Consider the following 15799-nt stretch of genomic DNA (forward strand, 5'->3'; position numbering starts at 1 on the left):
CTTGTGGTTGTTGTTGCATTTGAGAGAAACCTAACTTAGGAGAGAGCGCCCTGAGCGAATTGAAGAGAGTCGAGGCGAAGTGTTGTTTTTGTTTTCAACGGAGGCGGGTGTCTTAATCTAACGGTATTTTATATTTACCCGCGAAGTAAGTCGGACGTCGACGACGGCAATTCGCTTTAATTTTTTTGTGTTTTTTACGTTATTTTTTTGCGAGAGTGTTTTCGAAACGAACCAACGACAATTATTTGAAAAAAAGGAAAATTTAAAAATATTGAAAAATCTGTGAAATGTGTTTAAGGACCAATTGGAAAGTCCGCTAAATCAAACAATTATACATATGAAGATTATAATTGTATTATTTTAGAAATTCGCAAATTGTTTTGCATTTACAAAAACGTCATAAATTAAAATTAAAGAAGACACAAGGATAACGGTGAGTTCAATTTATAACGGTGAAATGGATAGCCTCCGCTTGAATTTTTGTTATATTTTGTTTTTGATTTTATGGCCACGAATTCTGAATAGAATTTTAAAAAGCCCCAATTTACGCTGCCTGCTCTATTATCGTAGGGGCAAAACGAAAAACCGTTACACATGTTTGATTTCAACGAAACGATTATTAATTGTTTTTTTCGTTTGCGACAATTGATAACATCCAAACAGTCAACAGCAGCAACAACATATTGATAGCATCACGTTTGCTGAAAATTTAACAGAACTTATTGATAACATTTATCCATTGCCCCCCAAAAGAAACACACGCACTTGTTGATTGTTTAGAGATTGTGTTTGTTTGTTGTTGCTCTTGCTCTCTTTTAACATTTACTGTTTTCAATTTCCTAGAAACAGAAGTTCACATTCTATTTATTAAAAATGAAACTCTTGCAAATATGCATGTAAGTCCCCCAAAAACAATTTTCCACGAATTAATTGAAAATAAAATGTCGTGAAAAACGAATTTACCGTAACTACTACTCACAGCTGTTTTTGTGCCTGTTGGATCCAAAATTTGGAGAGAGAGAGAGAGAAAGAATGGTGCTGGTGCCCAATCAGCAATGATAGAAGGAGAGAGAGAGAGTGAATTTACGACCTTTGGTTTGTTGTTCTTATGGGTGTATACACACATACATACATATATATTGTCGCATCCGTTAATTTGAAGTATGTGTGTGTTGCAACGCTCGTTGTAATGTAATGCAAAAACTGATAAGAAGTGGCCGCAAGTCGTTTTGTTCTGTTTTTTTTTTTTTTTTTAGTTTTGTGTTGTTGATAAATTACTTGTAACCAATGTAGTTACTGTGACTCGGCCCCAGCTTGTTCTGGGGCTCTTTCTTTGTCGTCGCTACAACCGCCGACGATTGTTCCCCATAGTACAGAGAGCATGCGCCCCATGAGGTCTGCGATGTCTGAGAGATGGGCGGCAGGAACAAATACAAGAAGTACTCGGAGGACGAGTAGAAGAGGCAATGCGGATAACATTTATGGATTTGCAATTATTTTCGGCCCAATCATAGCGCCACAGTGGTGCAAAAATACCCTAATAAATTCTGCATATTTCTATTTATGCATTATTTTTGAAAAATTGAATCCGTTTGAAACTTACATTTTCTTTGGAAAATTGTAATGTTTATGAATAACTTTACGAATTTTAGAGATTCCTTGGACGAATTCATTGTATATATGTATGTACATACATATCCATTCAAATCTTACAATAATATACAAGTTTTCTCCCGTTTTAATTTGTTTTTTAATTTAATCTTTTAAATGAGACGGTTCGAGATAATTTTATTTTAAATAAATCAATTAATTTATGGCTTAGGAGCAAATCAAAAGATAGCAAAATTTAGGTCTTCTCACAATTAAAAACATTAATATATTTTAAACTTTTTAACTTACAATGAAGTCAATATGTATAAATGTTCATTCTTCTATTTTAACCTCTTAGTTTAAAAAATTAAGAATTTTTTAAAAACATAATGATTGATAATTAGATTTATATAGTTTAATCATTGAATTTATTTGGACAATCAAGTTTTGACATACATGTTTTGATACACTGTGGTCCACTGTGCCCAAAGGACTAAACTATGCGGTGCAGGAGTTTGCCGTAATAGTTGGTGATGTGGTTGCCTGAGTCTCCGTGCTGGACTTGCGCGGAAGCTGCCATGCTCTTGTTTGCGCTCTTCTCTCTCTCTCTCTCTCTCTCTCTCTGTCTTTCTATTGCCACCTTTCCGTGCTTTGCCACCTCCTTGCCCGGCCATTCAATTGCGATTCCTTCTTAACTATTTGGGTGGTAATAGCAACCCTTGAAGGGGCAGGCGGGGTCTGTGAGTTGTTCGGTCTCGGTTCTCGGCTTTCAGTCATATGGTTGTCGCCGAGTAGCGCGGATTTTACAATTCGCTGCGGATATTGCGATAACTCCGGCAGTTTCGCAATATCCTGGGCCAAAAAGAAAAAAAACTCCAAAAAACAAAAGGAATAAATATTCCAAAAACTCTTTTACAAAAAATAGTTTTTTGTATATTTTTTTTTGTTAAGTGCGTGTGCTTTTGTTGTTGCTTATTGTTGTGTGTGTGTGTGAAAAGAAAACTTTTGGCAAACGTTTTTACCTATAACTTTTGTGCTTCCTTGTCTTGTTGTTGCTGGTTTTTTTCTTATTTTTCTTGTTTTTTTTTTGGGTCGCGTGCAGAAATTGCAGAATTGTAATGTAAGTTTTTTCTTCTTCTTCTTCTTTTGGCTTTTCCACCTAACAATTGTTGTTGTTGTTGATGTTGTTGTTGCTGCTGCTGGTGCTGTCTCCTTTAGGGTGGCGGCGGCAACCATCGATTTGCCGCGATTTGCGTGTCAATAATACAAAAAAAATTCCAATTCCCCCCCCTCGACCACATCAAAAATCAAACACAAAGGAGACGAAAACGACAACAACAACAACAACAATAAAATTATTGTTATTATTGCTTATTATATTAAGTTTTATCGCTTTTGTCTCCCAACTTTTCATTGCCCCAGCTCCCCACATAAAAACAACACTCCAAGTACATGTATATGTCTCTTTCTCTGCATCTGTCTCTCTCTCTCTCTCTCTCTCTCTCTCTTTCTCTTACTCCGCTTATAAATTGCATCGGTAGACTTGCAGTTAAATATTTTAAGTACTTTTTTTTTTTAGTTTGAATTGACTCACTTTATCAGAATATCCGCTCTAAGTCCCTTTGTTTTCATGTTTATAAATATTATTATAACTGCAAAATTGTTGATAACACCAATCGATGAATATTCAATATTCAATTGGATTTTTAACAAAGTAACACATTTTTGTTGTATTACTTTTGAAACTATTTTTGTGAGTTATCATAAAGTTTGTAGAAGGTTTAACCAATTGTAAAATTATTTATATTAATCTTATTATACTTATTTCTCTTTATCATCAAGTATAATAGACTTTTAGATCTGATTGAGATTTAAAACGATTATTTTTCGCAATATTTTTATTAGAGTTTAGTTGTTTTAAAAATGATTAAATATTGATATTGAAAATATTTTGAAATCAAACCATGCATTTAAAGCGACTGGAGGTCTCTTTTGAAGAAAATTATTTCTGGCAGGTTGTCTTTTTAGCTATATAAAGCACTACAAACTTCTATCATCATCAGATTTTGTTTAAAGATTCTCGAAATAACTTGTCTTTAAAGCTAAAACTATTTGGGAATTTTAACTTAATGAGGAGATAAATGATTGGTAAAGGTTTTACCTACAATACAAGAGTCTACCCTTTGTTCATACCCTTGGGCTTCGTATTAGTTACAAAATATCATTGAATGAGTTAAAAGTGTTTAAGAACCCTAAGGACCTCAGATAAATTGAATGTCTATAGGCTGTTTAATCCTTTTATGTCACTTCAGGTTGCCACAATTCCGTCTATTGGTGTCATGGTGTCCTTTAGTCTATGTCGTTAGGCTGACATCTACATACATATATGTATGTTTGGCAAATGTCAAAGGATCTTTAGGGGAAAATAGTCTATGAGTCATTCATTGGCTCCTCCTCGCCCACATAAGCGATACATGTGTACATAGCTTGGCACGCTACTGCGAGAATGACGAATGCCAGTAGTTGTTGTTGCATTGGTATGATGATTGGGAGTGAATGAATTGAGTCATGTCCACATGTAAGGCCAAAACAGCTGTTCCTTTTATGATGAACTCTGACCTTGATGACGGCAGCAACATGCGCAGGCGTTTTTTTTCTCTCCGTCACGCAGAATAATATGGCCAAAAGGTCATTTGAGACCTTACCTAGAAAATCAGAAGGCGATAGTTCCCTGGTGAGGTCAGCGCCTGCTTGCCTGCCTGTCCGCCTCCCTCCCGCGGAGTGTGTCAACAGCAATATTTGAAGAACTTCTCAAAAGATGGTTGATTAGACGGGTTTTTTTTTTCGGTGTGTGTGTGTTTCTGTTTTTTTTTTTTTGCCATTTCCGCTTGTCAAACATTTGTCAGCTTTTAGCTTATTGCCAACTCTCTTCGTGAGTGTGTGTGTGTATGTGTGTGTGTGTGATCAAATCGGTTGCGAAATAAGCCTACACCGAAGTTTTGTATGCGAATTCATCATAGTTTCTCACTCACATTTCATCGCATATTTACGTAGGCCATTTGAACCAAGTTAACGCCTTTATTTATTGACTTTGTATTTGTTTAGACCAATGTACGATGTGTGTGTGTGTGTGTGTGTGCGTGTGACGCTCACGTTCAATGACAAAAGGCAAATAAAACTCCATTTACCGTTTTCTACTAACATTTCTGATGATGTCACACACTTTTCATAGTTTTTTACGTTCTCCTCTCTCTACATATTTCTATATAAAATATATTTCAAATATTAATTTTATGTATTTTCCGTTTTATTTCCCTTTTTTAGGTTCCGGCAATAAACAAACTGGCTATAACTTAAAACCAAGATCCGGTAAGTTATATTTTCCTAAGCCAATTACAAATTATTCTTATAAAAATTAATATTTTTAACCAACCAGTCTCTAAGAGTTTTTCACCTTTATGAAAAAAAAATATCAAAATTAGATTTTCGTAAAAGTAAATTTCAAATACTGAATTTGCATTTCAAAGTAAATTGTTTTGTTCCCTTTTTGTTTTTTTTTTTTGCTTGCAATCAAAATCAATTTAAAGCCAACAAAAGCTGAGAAAATTTCTATCATCAACATCTTCATATGTAGATTCTAAATTGACCCTTTCTATCCTCACTCAGAGTGCGCTCAGTGCAGTGCCGGATTAGCCATAAAGCGGGCAAATGCTAAGGACCTCGCGTTTTTAGGCGCCTGCCCTTTCAGAGCTGTTAAAAGATTGATTAATTGTTAATTCATTTAACAAAATACAGTCTTTAATTAATTTTTTAAAATATCTAAATGTTTGATGTCATTTCAAAATATGCTTAATTCTGACTTGACTCATATATAAATTACAGAAATCGGTTAGAAATTGGCCGATTATTATGTTTGCGAATCGTTTTTGAACGATTTTCATTAATTTTCATACATTCACATTGAATAGTGATCTTCTTCTGACTTATATTTTGGTCATTGTCAAAGGGCCCCTGAGGTGGCTTAATCCTGCACTGGCTCAGTGGCTTCTGAAGGCCATTTAGCCCATAAACATCCCACAATCATCAAGTTCTATATAAACCAAGACCCAAAAAAAAAAGATATATATGTACATACATATGTATATCTGCCTGTGCGACCGACCTAATCACTTAAGTTCTGGGAAATATTTGTCTGAATCATTTCATTTTCATTCGCCATATGAATCTTTTTCCATATACATATATGTTTCGTCATTTAACAAGAGTCATCCAAAAATATAAATACATAAAGATAGCTATCTCTATATGAGGATTATGTCGTAGGTCAGTAATTCAAAATGTGTAAATGAATGGATTCTTATTTTTTCGTTTTTGGCGGTTTCGAAAATGGGCAGCCAGCCAAAAACTTTTTAATTTTTCATTGCATTTCCTTAAATATTTTTTTTATTTTGAGACAAATTGTTAAAACGTGGGTCACAAATTAATTCACAAATCAATCGTTGGATGGTTTGGATAGATCGATCGATCGATCGATTGATTGCCTGACCAGGCAAACCTATTGCCCAAGCGTTTGTTTCATTCGTTTTCTTGTCGTTTATTTATATGTCAATTCATTTGTTTATTTTTGATTTGACAGTTTTTCACCCAACACAAAAAAGTAAAAAAAAAGTTCATAAAGAGAGTGTGTCAAGTGCTGGCCCCAGGGTTGGGGTTGCCGAATGATGAAACAATAGTATTATGATCGATTGTATAAATAAATATATATATATATACGGATGATCTTTACTACATACTACTACTGCTGCTGCTGCTGGCTGCTGTCATGTCTCTGACTCTGACTCTGCCTCTTTGTTGTCGCATATTTCCTTCAATTAATTAAGCAGACGCGTCTTAGTTTGCCACCATCAACTGTCGCTTCTGCCGCGCCCCCTAGCCCCTAACCCCGAGCCCCTAGTCCATGCCCCCCCGTTGATATATCTTCAGTTCACAATTGATTCCCAAGCATATTGTAAAAATTTAGTTGTTCGCGCACGCAATTTGCCTGCGTTTTGGCCCTCGAGGCGTAATGTGGTCATGGACCCGCATTGTATTTGTATATATGTACATATATATATGTATATATATATAGTTGCCATTTCTTTTATATCTTATATATGTATATTTGCTTATTAATTACTTAGTTTCCCCCAAATGCCCCTTCAACTCCATCGATGTTGCATGTTGATGGATGTTTGGATGCTTGTGGAATGTTGCCTGTTGGCTGGATACTACTAGATGATGGAGGTTGTGGGTGAAATGAAACCATTCAAGTTGCTCAATGAAGATTTCATTGTCATCTCCGCTTTGTAAGTTTCACTTACACAAAGCAAAAAGATCATCAAATGGTGGATTTAATACCGGATTGAAGATTAAAAACAATAAACAAAATCGAACAGGGGGAATTGTAATTAATTTATACCTACTATATGTAGATAATTGTAATCCTAGACTTCTCTTTATAATGGCTATAAAAGGTTCATTGTGGTTTTATTGGTTTAATGTGGTTATATTTCCAAAATGTATGAACAAACATCCTGAAAAAAAGTAAATTTAATTATACATTTCTTTCAGTCTTCCCAAAGACTCTTAAAATTGATCAAGTTCCAATTTGAAATAAGTTGTACGATTATAAATTTTAATAGTTTTCATTAATTATTGATTGATCTTCTTAAACAACTAGTATATGACTAGTATATTTGACTTATACTCACAGTTTTTGGGAAATAAGACTAAGATTTAAATAGTTTTTCCACCACATACACACATATACATACATACATGAAAAACAATCACCTGTAAAGCCATTTATTAAATTTTGTTCTCTGTTAAGAGTTCCTTTTCTTAAATCCTCTTTTAGAGTTTAATCTGTCACTGTCAGGGTCGGTTTGGTAGAAAGAATAATCATTGAAATCATCGAAATTAACACCCATTCAAATGGTTAAAATGATGTGTAGAAGGGGATAAGTGGGTAGGGCAAGGGGAAGGGCAGTGGCAAAGAGCCGATTAAATGCTTATGACGATTGTGTCGCCTATTAACAAAATCAACTCAGCAATCAACTTCAGATGCGGGCGGCTGAACGTCCCTAATCAAAAACATATTTATGATATATAAGCTCATACACACACACACACACACACACGCATTATGCCTTTGTGGGTCAGGGGTATAAGTGGTGCGTACATTAAATTTCATTAAATTTAACCAAGTTTTGTCATCATCGTAACACTATATTATGCCCCTCAAAGTTCAAGCGATGAACTTTATAAGAAAAAACGACAAAAAAACGACGAAAAAATGTCAATAACAAAAAAAACCTATATCACAGAATACTTATACAGGTAAAGATTATGAATTATGATGACCGAAACCGAACAAACCTGCTGACGAATTGGCTAGCTTACATCACCAAAAAAAAAAGAAAGAAAAACAAAAAAAAAAAAAACAATATCGCCTAAAGACCCCACAATTAAGAATTTTTTCCCTCTCTTTTTTTTCTGTCTTTAACCTTTTCCTTTTTGGTCTGCTAAGCTGTTTTTTTTTTTCATATATATTGGGTGGGCGCAAGCTTAAGAGTTTGCTGGTATTAGCTTCGTGTTGTTGTGTAGCTCATTAAGTCTCTTTAAAACATATTTATGAGAGCGAACACACAACACAAGAAAAACTTGTCAAAAATCTGCCCAAAACAACAAGGTAACAACACACACACAAAGAGCAAAGACACAGACAATTTTTTGGAAACAAAAACAAGATTAAAATACGGAAGCCAAATGCAAGACAAACCAAATTTATCTATACTCTATACTTATGTTTATCGTATTCAAAATCTTCAAAGATATAGTTATAAAAGTGATATGTGTATCTGAGTCTTTAGTTCAGGACATTTCTATAAGTTAGATTGACTTTGAACTTTCAAACTTTTAAAGATACATAAGTATGTAGAATTTCAGCCAAGTTATTAAGATAAGTTCGCAAAAGAATATCTAATCGTTTGGTTTTTAAAAGAAAACATAATATCTCTCTTTTTGTATTTTGTCTGGCTTATGTCCTTAGGAAACTATGAGAAATCAGTTAAAAAAAAAAAACAATTTTTTGTCTCTTTCCCCTATACATATTGATCTAATCCATATTTCAATTATCTTTCAAATATTTGATATTATATATTATAAAGAAGAAACCATAATGAGATCCTTCATCCTCACGACTTGTGGAATTTCTTGACTAAGAAAGAAGAAAGTAGTAGAAACTAGTATAAAGAACATGAAAAAACGTATGTAGATAATTTTGGGATTAGCTTAATGTTTTTTAAGATATATTTTTAATTATTCCCGAAATATTTGTTAAGAAAAATAGTTGAAAATAATTATCATTATGCGTTGAAAGATTGACAAATGAAATTTTTAAAATATTTGCTACACAATCGAGCGTTAGCTATTAGGATTTTCGTCTCGATTTTTTAAATTATTATATAAATATATTAAAAGTTTAAAATTTCTGTAGATCCATATCGCCATGTGAATTAAGAATAGAGCAAAAAGGGGTTACAATCCAAAGCTATATCTTTTGTATATATCTTTAAAATTAAAGACTTAAGAAGCAATTTGAAATAGTTAACCATTTGAGATAGAAAAGAAATGACTCATTTCTTGTCTTGTGTGTTTGTGTGTAGTTAAAACTTTAAAGTATCTTTTGAAAGGGTAAGAAAAAAAAAACAGATTTTGTTGAAAATCGGTAAATGTTGAGCGTTAAACTAAGAATCATTATGTCAATGTCATTTGCTGGGGGTATTTATCTAATTTGTATTTGTTGGATTTCTCTTTATGAGTGTGTGTGCGTGTTTGTTATTCATTTGAATTACCTCATATTCATATACATACATATGTATGTATGTAGATATATATTCAAAAAGAGTCTCAGTCTAGGGGCTAACCACTTAATTCTCCGCCTGCCTGCCTGCCTGCCTGCACTTCACACTTCAGAGTCTCTCGGATTTCTCATTGTTTCTGTATGTGTTTTGTTTGCTCAAAGCCAAAACTTCCATTCTATTCTTGGAGATTTTGCAATCTAAAGTTTCGTTTTGCCTTGCCCCTTTGCTTTTGCGTTTTTTGTTGTTTTGTTTATATTTTGACTTGTTGCGCTCATTTTTCATCATTTTTACTCACTACAATAGTTACTTTTGAGGGTCAATTTTTCCGGCATTTTTTTTTTGTTTTTTTTTTCGAGAATGTCAAGTGCAACGCCTCGCAAAGACCTTGAGAGCAAAGCAAAAGCAATATGATCATAAGATTAGACCATAGCCAAATGCATTTGAACGTCAAGCCCCCGAAAAAGAAGAGAAAACCCTCTTCAAAGGTCAGCAATCGATTATCTCTTAACCATTGAATGGACCATCTTATTACCTCCTGTCGTTCATTCATTATATTGCTATCCCAAAGGACATTCCAGGGATTTGTGACGTTTTTCCCTTTTCATCATTAATCAAATGTAATATGAGGATCTGTTTAATACATTATTATTTTCTTTTCATATTCTTGAAGACTTTACAAAACTAAAATCATGCTCGTGCCCTTTATGTTGTTTTTACCTGACGCACCTTCACATCTTGTTTTTATGGATTCGATTAAATGTTTTCGGTTGTGTTTTATGTTTTCTTCTTCTTCATCATCTTTTTACCTGACTGGCCGTTATTATTAACAGTTTCTCCCATGGCGCCTAAATTGACTCCATTAACCGGGGCAAAGTCATGCCAAGCCAAGCTAAGCTATCAAATGTCATTTGCATATCCATCAAATATATGTATATACAACTCTATATATATACAGGTAGTAGATGGATCGCCCATTTATGGTTATTTTACGAGGGCCAAACGGATTTGCATACAAGGGCCTCTGGACCAATTTGGCTAAAATAACTTTCCATTTTCAAAAACGTTTTACCTATTAAAAACTCGTGGCAATCAAAATGAGAAATGATTTTTATTATGATCACTCACTCACCCTCCTCCCACCCTTCTCACCCTCACACCCCCCCGTCTGACCTACTCCAGCCACTTAACCTAAATGAATTTCTCAATGGGAAATCTGTTTATCAATGGTCAGAGTTGAAAATTATTATGATCTGTTTAAAAAGTTCTCGAAAAGAGCTCTTCTCTTTTTTTTTTAAGTAGGAGGAGAAAGATATAGAAATTAGGTATTAATGACTTTTTTTAGTTACTAACTAACTAACTAGAATTAGTTAATTGGCTACTAATGGATAACAACTGAGTCCGAGTCAGTGTCCGTGTCAAAACAGTTTATACAAAATTGGAGTTCATATGAAACAGCTAGTAAGTCATTAAAAAATGTTAACTATTTTTAGAACTCTTTCATATAAACAGAGAGAGAGAGAGAGAGAGAGCGCGGATATGTTATATAGAACACATACATACATATGTAGTTATATATATATATATATTGCAGTCCTCCCCTTGGTAGAATCAACAACACATTCGGAATGTTAACGAATGTATCAATCAAGACCAAACATAAAGCAAACAACATTTGGGAACTAGCAGACTTTGTCTGTAAATAGTGTGGCCTTATATAAACTATATATATGTACATATATCTATTGTATGCTTATCTTATCGAAATAAATGGTGTGGGTTCCCCCCTTCGTTTATTTTCTATATGTATGTATTTACCATTTGGTGACAAACAGCAGCAGCAATGTGAGTATCTGTCTCTGTTAACTTATTCATCAGTTCTTTTTCTACTTCTCATTCTGCCAATACATAGATACGTACATAAAGCTAGATATGAGTTCATATCGAGATATATATGTATTATGTCTATGCGTACCATGATTAGGTTGGCTTACCCAACTTGTTGTTGTTGTGTTCTAATTTTTGGTTCGATGGTCCTCCAATTGATTTGGTATTTGTATCTTTTTTTTTATGGTGTTTACACTTGATGATTATTTTCATGAGTGTTGAAAACTGTTTGCAATTAGCACACTTTTTTTTTTTTTCTTCACTGCTTCTTTTTCTTTATTTTTGGGTCAAGGTTAGTAGCCCAGCCCAGGCCCCTAAATCAGAGCCAATGCATGTAAGTATCTAAATTGTATCCATTGAATGTTGGGTGCGATCTCTTTCTCTGTGTGTGTGTGTGTGTGTGTGTGTTTATCTTGTAGATTTAAGGGCGTGATAGAAATGAAAACAAAAACAAAGAAACTTCATCTAGCCACTTGAGCCACAAGAAGTTGTCGTCTACATCTCTGATCCACCTCGTTCCCCCTCTTTTGACTCTTGTTATTCACAGCATGGGACGTTTGCAGGTCTTTTTGGGATACAATCTTCAATTCATATCAATTGTTGTGCACTCTCTGTAATATGCGGGGGGTAAACTCTTCAACTCTTCATGTACATACATATGTGGGGACTGGACTAGATCACCACCGCTCAATTGAACATAAAACAGATATCTAGCAAAAAAAAAAAAAAAAAAAACCCGACCTCTTCTCTTGACTTGATTGTTTTGTGTCTAAAAGAAAAAAAAACGAAACAAAATTTCCAAATCATTTATTCATTTCACTTACACTAACAAAGAGCCACTTCAATCAAGTATAAAAAAGATTCAAAAAGAGAAGAAAACTTGCATAGATTGACTGCTCTTTTCTTTTTCCAGCGCATTTTCCTGTGGAAATCAAAAGATTTTTAAGCAAAAAATTCAGAACACATTTGATTAGGTGATTTTTGATTGTATAGACAGACATATGGCTTCATTTTCAAAGTAAAGCATTGTGTTTTGCTTATAACATTAGAAGCAAATCTTTATTCGGGCAATAAATTAAATCATTTGGAGTTAAAATAGGCAAAAAATCTGTGTTGATTTGGCCTTAATTTGAATGCAATTGCAAAAACGAATGCAAATTGAGTTACTAAAGTAACTCGAAATGTCATTTAATTCTATTCAAATGAAGTTTTAGTTTAATTAGTAATAGTTTTGATGTAGGTAGAGGTTTCAGATATAGGTTTTAGATAAAAGTTTCAATATAGGTTTACAGATAGATATATATATAGATACTGTTATCTAAATCTATATATGTATTATTAAAAGGGAGGGTAAAGTAAAAGATAACGACTCAAAGCATATGCCATGCGTCCTGTATATAGCGATAACATTGCGTCAAAAGATCATTTCCGGTAATTCTGTACTATATATATACATACATGTACATATATGTATATCTGCCCTCCCCCCTTACCACCCTCTTGCCACTCATATTTATTCACTTACACACTCATTTTTTGATATTAAATGGAATGAATGCAATTGAAATTGAAATGGGAATGAGAATGAGATTGAGCATGGTCTTGCATAGAAAGCAACAATTGTGTATGTGTGACTGTGTGAGTGTGTGTGTGTGTGTGTGTGTGCGCGAGTGTGTGTTGTGTGGCCCAAAAAAGCCTTCAATTTGATGGCTTCGAGGTGGATGATGTTGGATAATCTCAAGTTGGCAGAATGCGAGAAAAACCAATAAACTGCATTAAACGGACGTTCGGTCGATCGGTCGGTCGGTTCGAAAAACATTTGAAAATTTCCACCAAAGTGATTTTCTGTTTAAGCTTGAATGAGTTTTCATTTCAAAGATAGAAAGAGGAGTTGGTGGTCGGAGAGAGAGAAGGAGTAAGGGTTGGGAGTTGGAGTTGGGGTGGCAATAAAAATTTCACCTTTCAACCAAGTTCTTGTAGATGTTGTTGTTGGTTTTGGCACAATGTTTTTGTTCGATTCATTGGAAAGATGCAAGAGAAATACGAAAACATCATAAAATAGGGAAAATTCTTTCTGTTCGTTTAGTTTTTCTTCTACGTGTTATTTTTTTTTTTTTTGGTCAGTGCTGAAAGGTAATAAATAAAAGCTATGTAAAGGCAGACACGTGTGCTGTTAATCCAACATACAAGGGGAGAGAGAATGAGTGACAGAGGGGCGGGGGGCGAAAAGAGGGATGCCGTTGCAGTTTCACAGTTCCTCCTCCATCCTACCATCTCTCTCTCTCTCTCTCTCTCTCTCTCCCTGGCAGCAGCCACGCATGGTGCGTCGTTCTAATTAATGTCACAACAGAAAAGAAGCCGAACAGAAGTGCTAGGTAGGGGCAGGGTGAAAGGGGAAATCCCGCACAAAAGATGAAAGCAAAGGAGAAAGAGACGCAGAGAAGGAGCAAAGGAAGAAGCAGCGGCCTGAGGGTTGCCATTGAGTTTTGGGGCAGGCTGCTGCAGCTGCAGATGCTTCTATTTAAATATATACATATAGATATATATATATATATATATATATATATGTATAAATATACAGATATGCGTCTTATGAATTGCAATTTATATAGGGGTTAGCTCCGATTTTCACTTCCACTTTTGACTTGTTGTTGTCGTCTTCCCCCTTTGCAATGCCAGAAATGTGTATACCCTATGGAAATCCAAAGGGGAATTTTGGGCTATTTGGAAACCATCACGGAGAATGCAACACTTTTAATACCAAAATTCTGATTTTTATATGTTGTGGGACATTATTATTTAAAACATAGGCAAATCCAAGTGAAATAGGCTAACTTTGCCCCTTAAAGCATGCAATAGGCTGGAAAAGTATTCATTGTTTTTAACAAATTAATAACTTTTCGTAAAAATTGTCTATAAATAAGTTTTGCTTTGAGATATATAGATTATCTCTTATCCTTATGGCTTCACTTTGTTAGCCAGGAATATTTTTACTAATTTTACGATAGGGTAATTCAAAGTCAGAGCTGTTCTCTCGGTCTTTCTCTGTTTGGTCGCCCTCTCCAATTAGGGGTTCAACAACGAGTCAAAACAAATGTATGCTCGGTCATGACCACAAAACAAAAGTCATTGAAAAAAATATATAAACAAATACTTGACAAACAAACAAAAAAAAAAAAAAGAAAAAAAAAAATATGAAATAAATGAAACCACAAAGCAAAGCTTTTGGGAAGTTTCACAGTAATTAATCAGCAAATTATTAATAAATTATATAGCCAATAATCAAGTGGGATCAATCAGTAATATTCAAATCAAAAGAAGAAGAATCTTTTGCCAATCGATTTACTATCTATATAGCTACATATGTATGTGTAAATAAACAGCATAAAAACAGTTGGACAGCTCATTATATATTCAAGAGTTCATTAGACAAGCTAACCTATGTGGCGACACTAAAACGACTAAATGAAGTGGCTACTGTCATCTACCAGTCCCCATCATCCACGCTCCATCCTCCAATCCACACCCACTGGAACCCACCGGTACCCCCTGCTGGTTTAAGCCAACTCATTAGCGAGGCGTTCAATCTAACATAAGACAAGAAAATGAATAGAAAAAAAAAACTCTTCTACAACGCAACTTCATTTAGTTGGCACCTTCAAGAATGGTGGGGATTGTGGAGACGTTACTCTGGAGTTACCAATAAAGATCTCGTTACCGTTACAGAAACACACACACTCACACACATAAACAGAGAGTGAGAGAGATAGAGAACGAGGTACAATGTACTTGTCAAGGCATTTGTGTGTGGCCGGCCAAGTCGTTGGCCCTGAATGCAAAGTGGCATTTCGGTTTGAAAATAATTTGAAAAGTTCAATTTAGTAGCTACGACTAGCCGACGCCGCCGCCGCCTAAAGCAGCGGTGCGTTTTCGTGTTTTTTTCCTTCAATACCCATTAGCCGACTAAAAGGTATACACATGTAGGTTCGATGAGACAAGTTCTATTCTTGAAAAACTATCAAAAACATTACTTTCTATATATAATAAGCCAAATCACCACATATTTTCTATGAATTTTGCATATGTTTATCCAAATTTTTGGGCAAATTTACCCCTAAAGGTATGCAATAGACAGGAAAAGTATTCATTGTCATTTCATTTTTGTAAGATTTGTCTATAAACAATTTTTGCTTCAAAAATTTCTTTATATATTTAAGAAAAGCAAATTATTGGACTGCTTAGAGCATACTTTAGGGGGCAAAGCTAACCCATTTCACAGCACCACTGCAAAAAGGGTAAATCAATTTGTTTTTCATGAAAATGTGACATAATAAAACAAATTCGTAGTGATTACATGGTATACGACATTTTGTCCATGTTTTGCCATACGATTTTTAAAGTAAAATTACAAATATTTTTGT

At 34.4% G+C, this 15799-nt stretch overlaps 1 protein-coding gene across 1 annotated transcript in view; it reads left to right on the plus strand.

The window, feature by feature from the left end:
* Nucleotides 1-127: 127 nt before the first annotated feature.
* LOC6648740 (GAS2-like protein pickled eggs) overlaps nt 128-15799 on the plus strand; it is a 61565-nt gene continuing 45893 nt past the window's right edge. The window contains exons 1-2 of the mRNA XM_002071011.4: nt 128-433; nt 4915-4959. The gene's annotated coding sequence lies outside the window, so the exon portion shown is untranslated. The remainder of the gene's footprint in view (nt 434-4914; nt 4960-15799) is intronic.

This window comes from Drosophila willistoni (genome assembly GCF_018902025.1).
Source record: "Drosophila willistoni isolate 14030-0811.24 chromosome XL unlocalized genomic scaffold, UCI_dwil_1.1 Seg141, whole genome shotgun sequence".
Taxonomy (NCBI): Eukaryota; Metazoa; Arthropoda; class Insecta; order Diptera; family Drosophilidae; genus Drosophila; species Drosophila willistoni.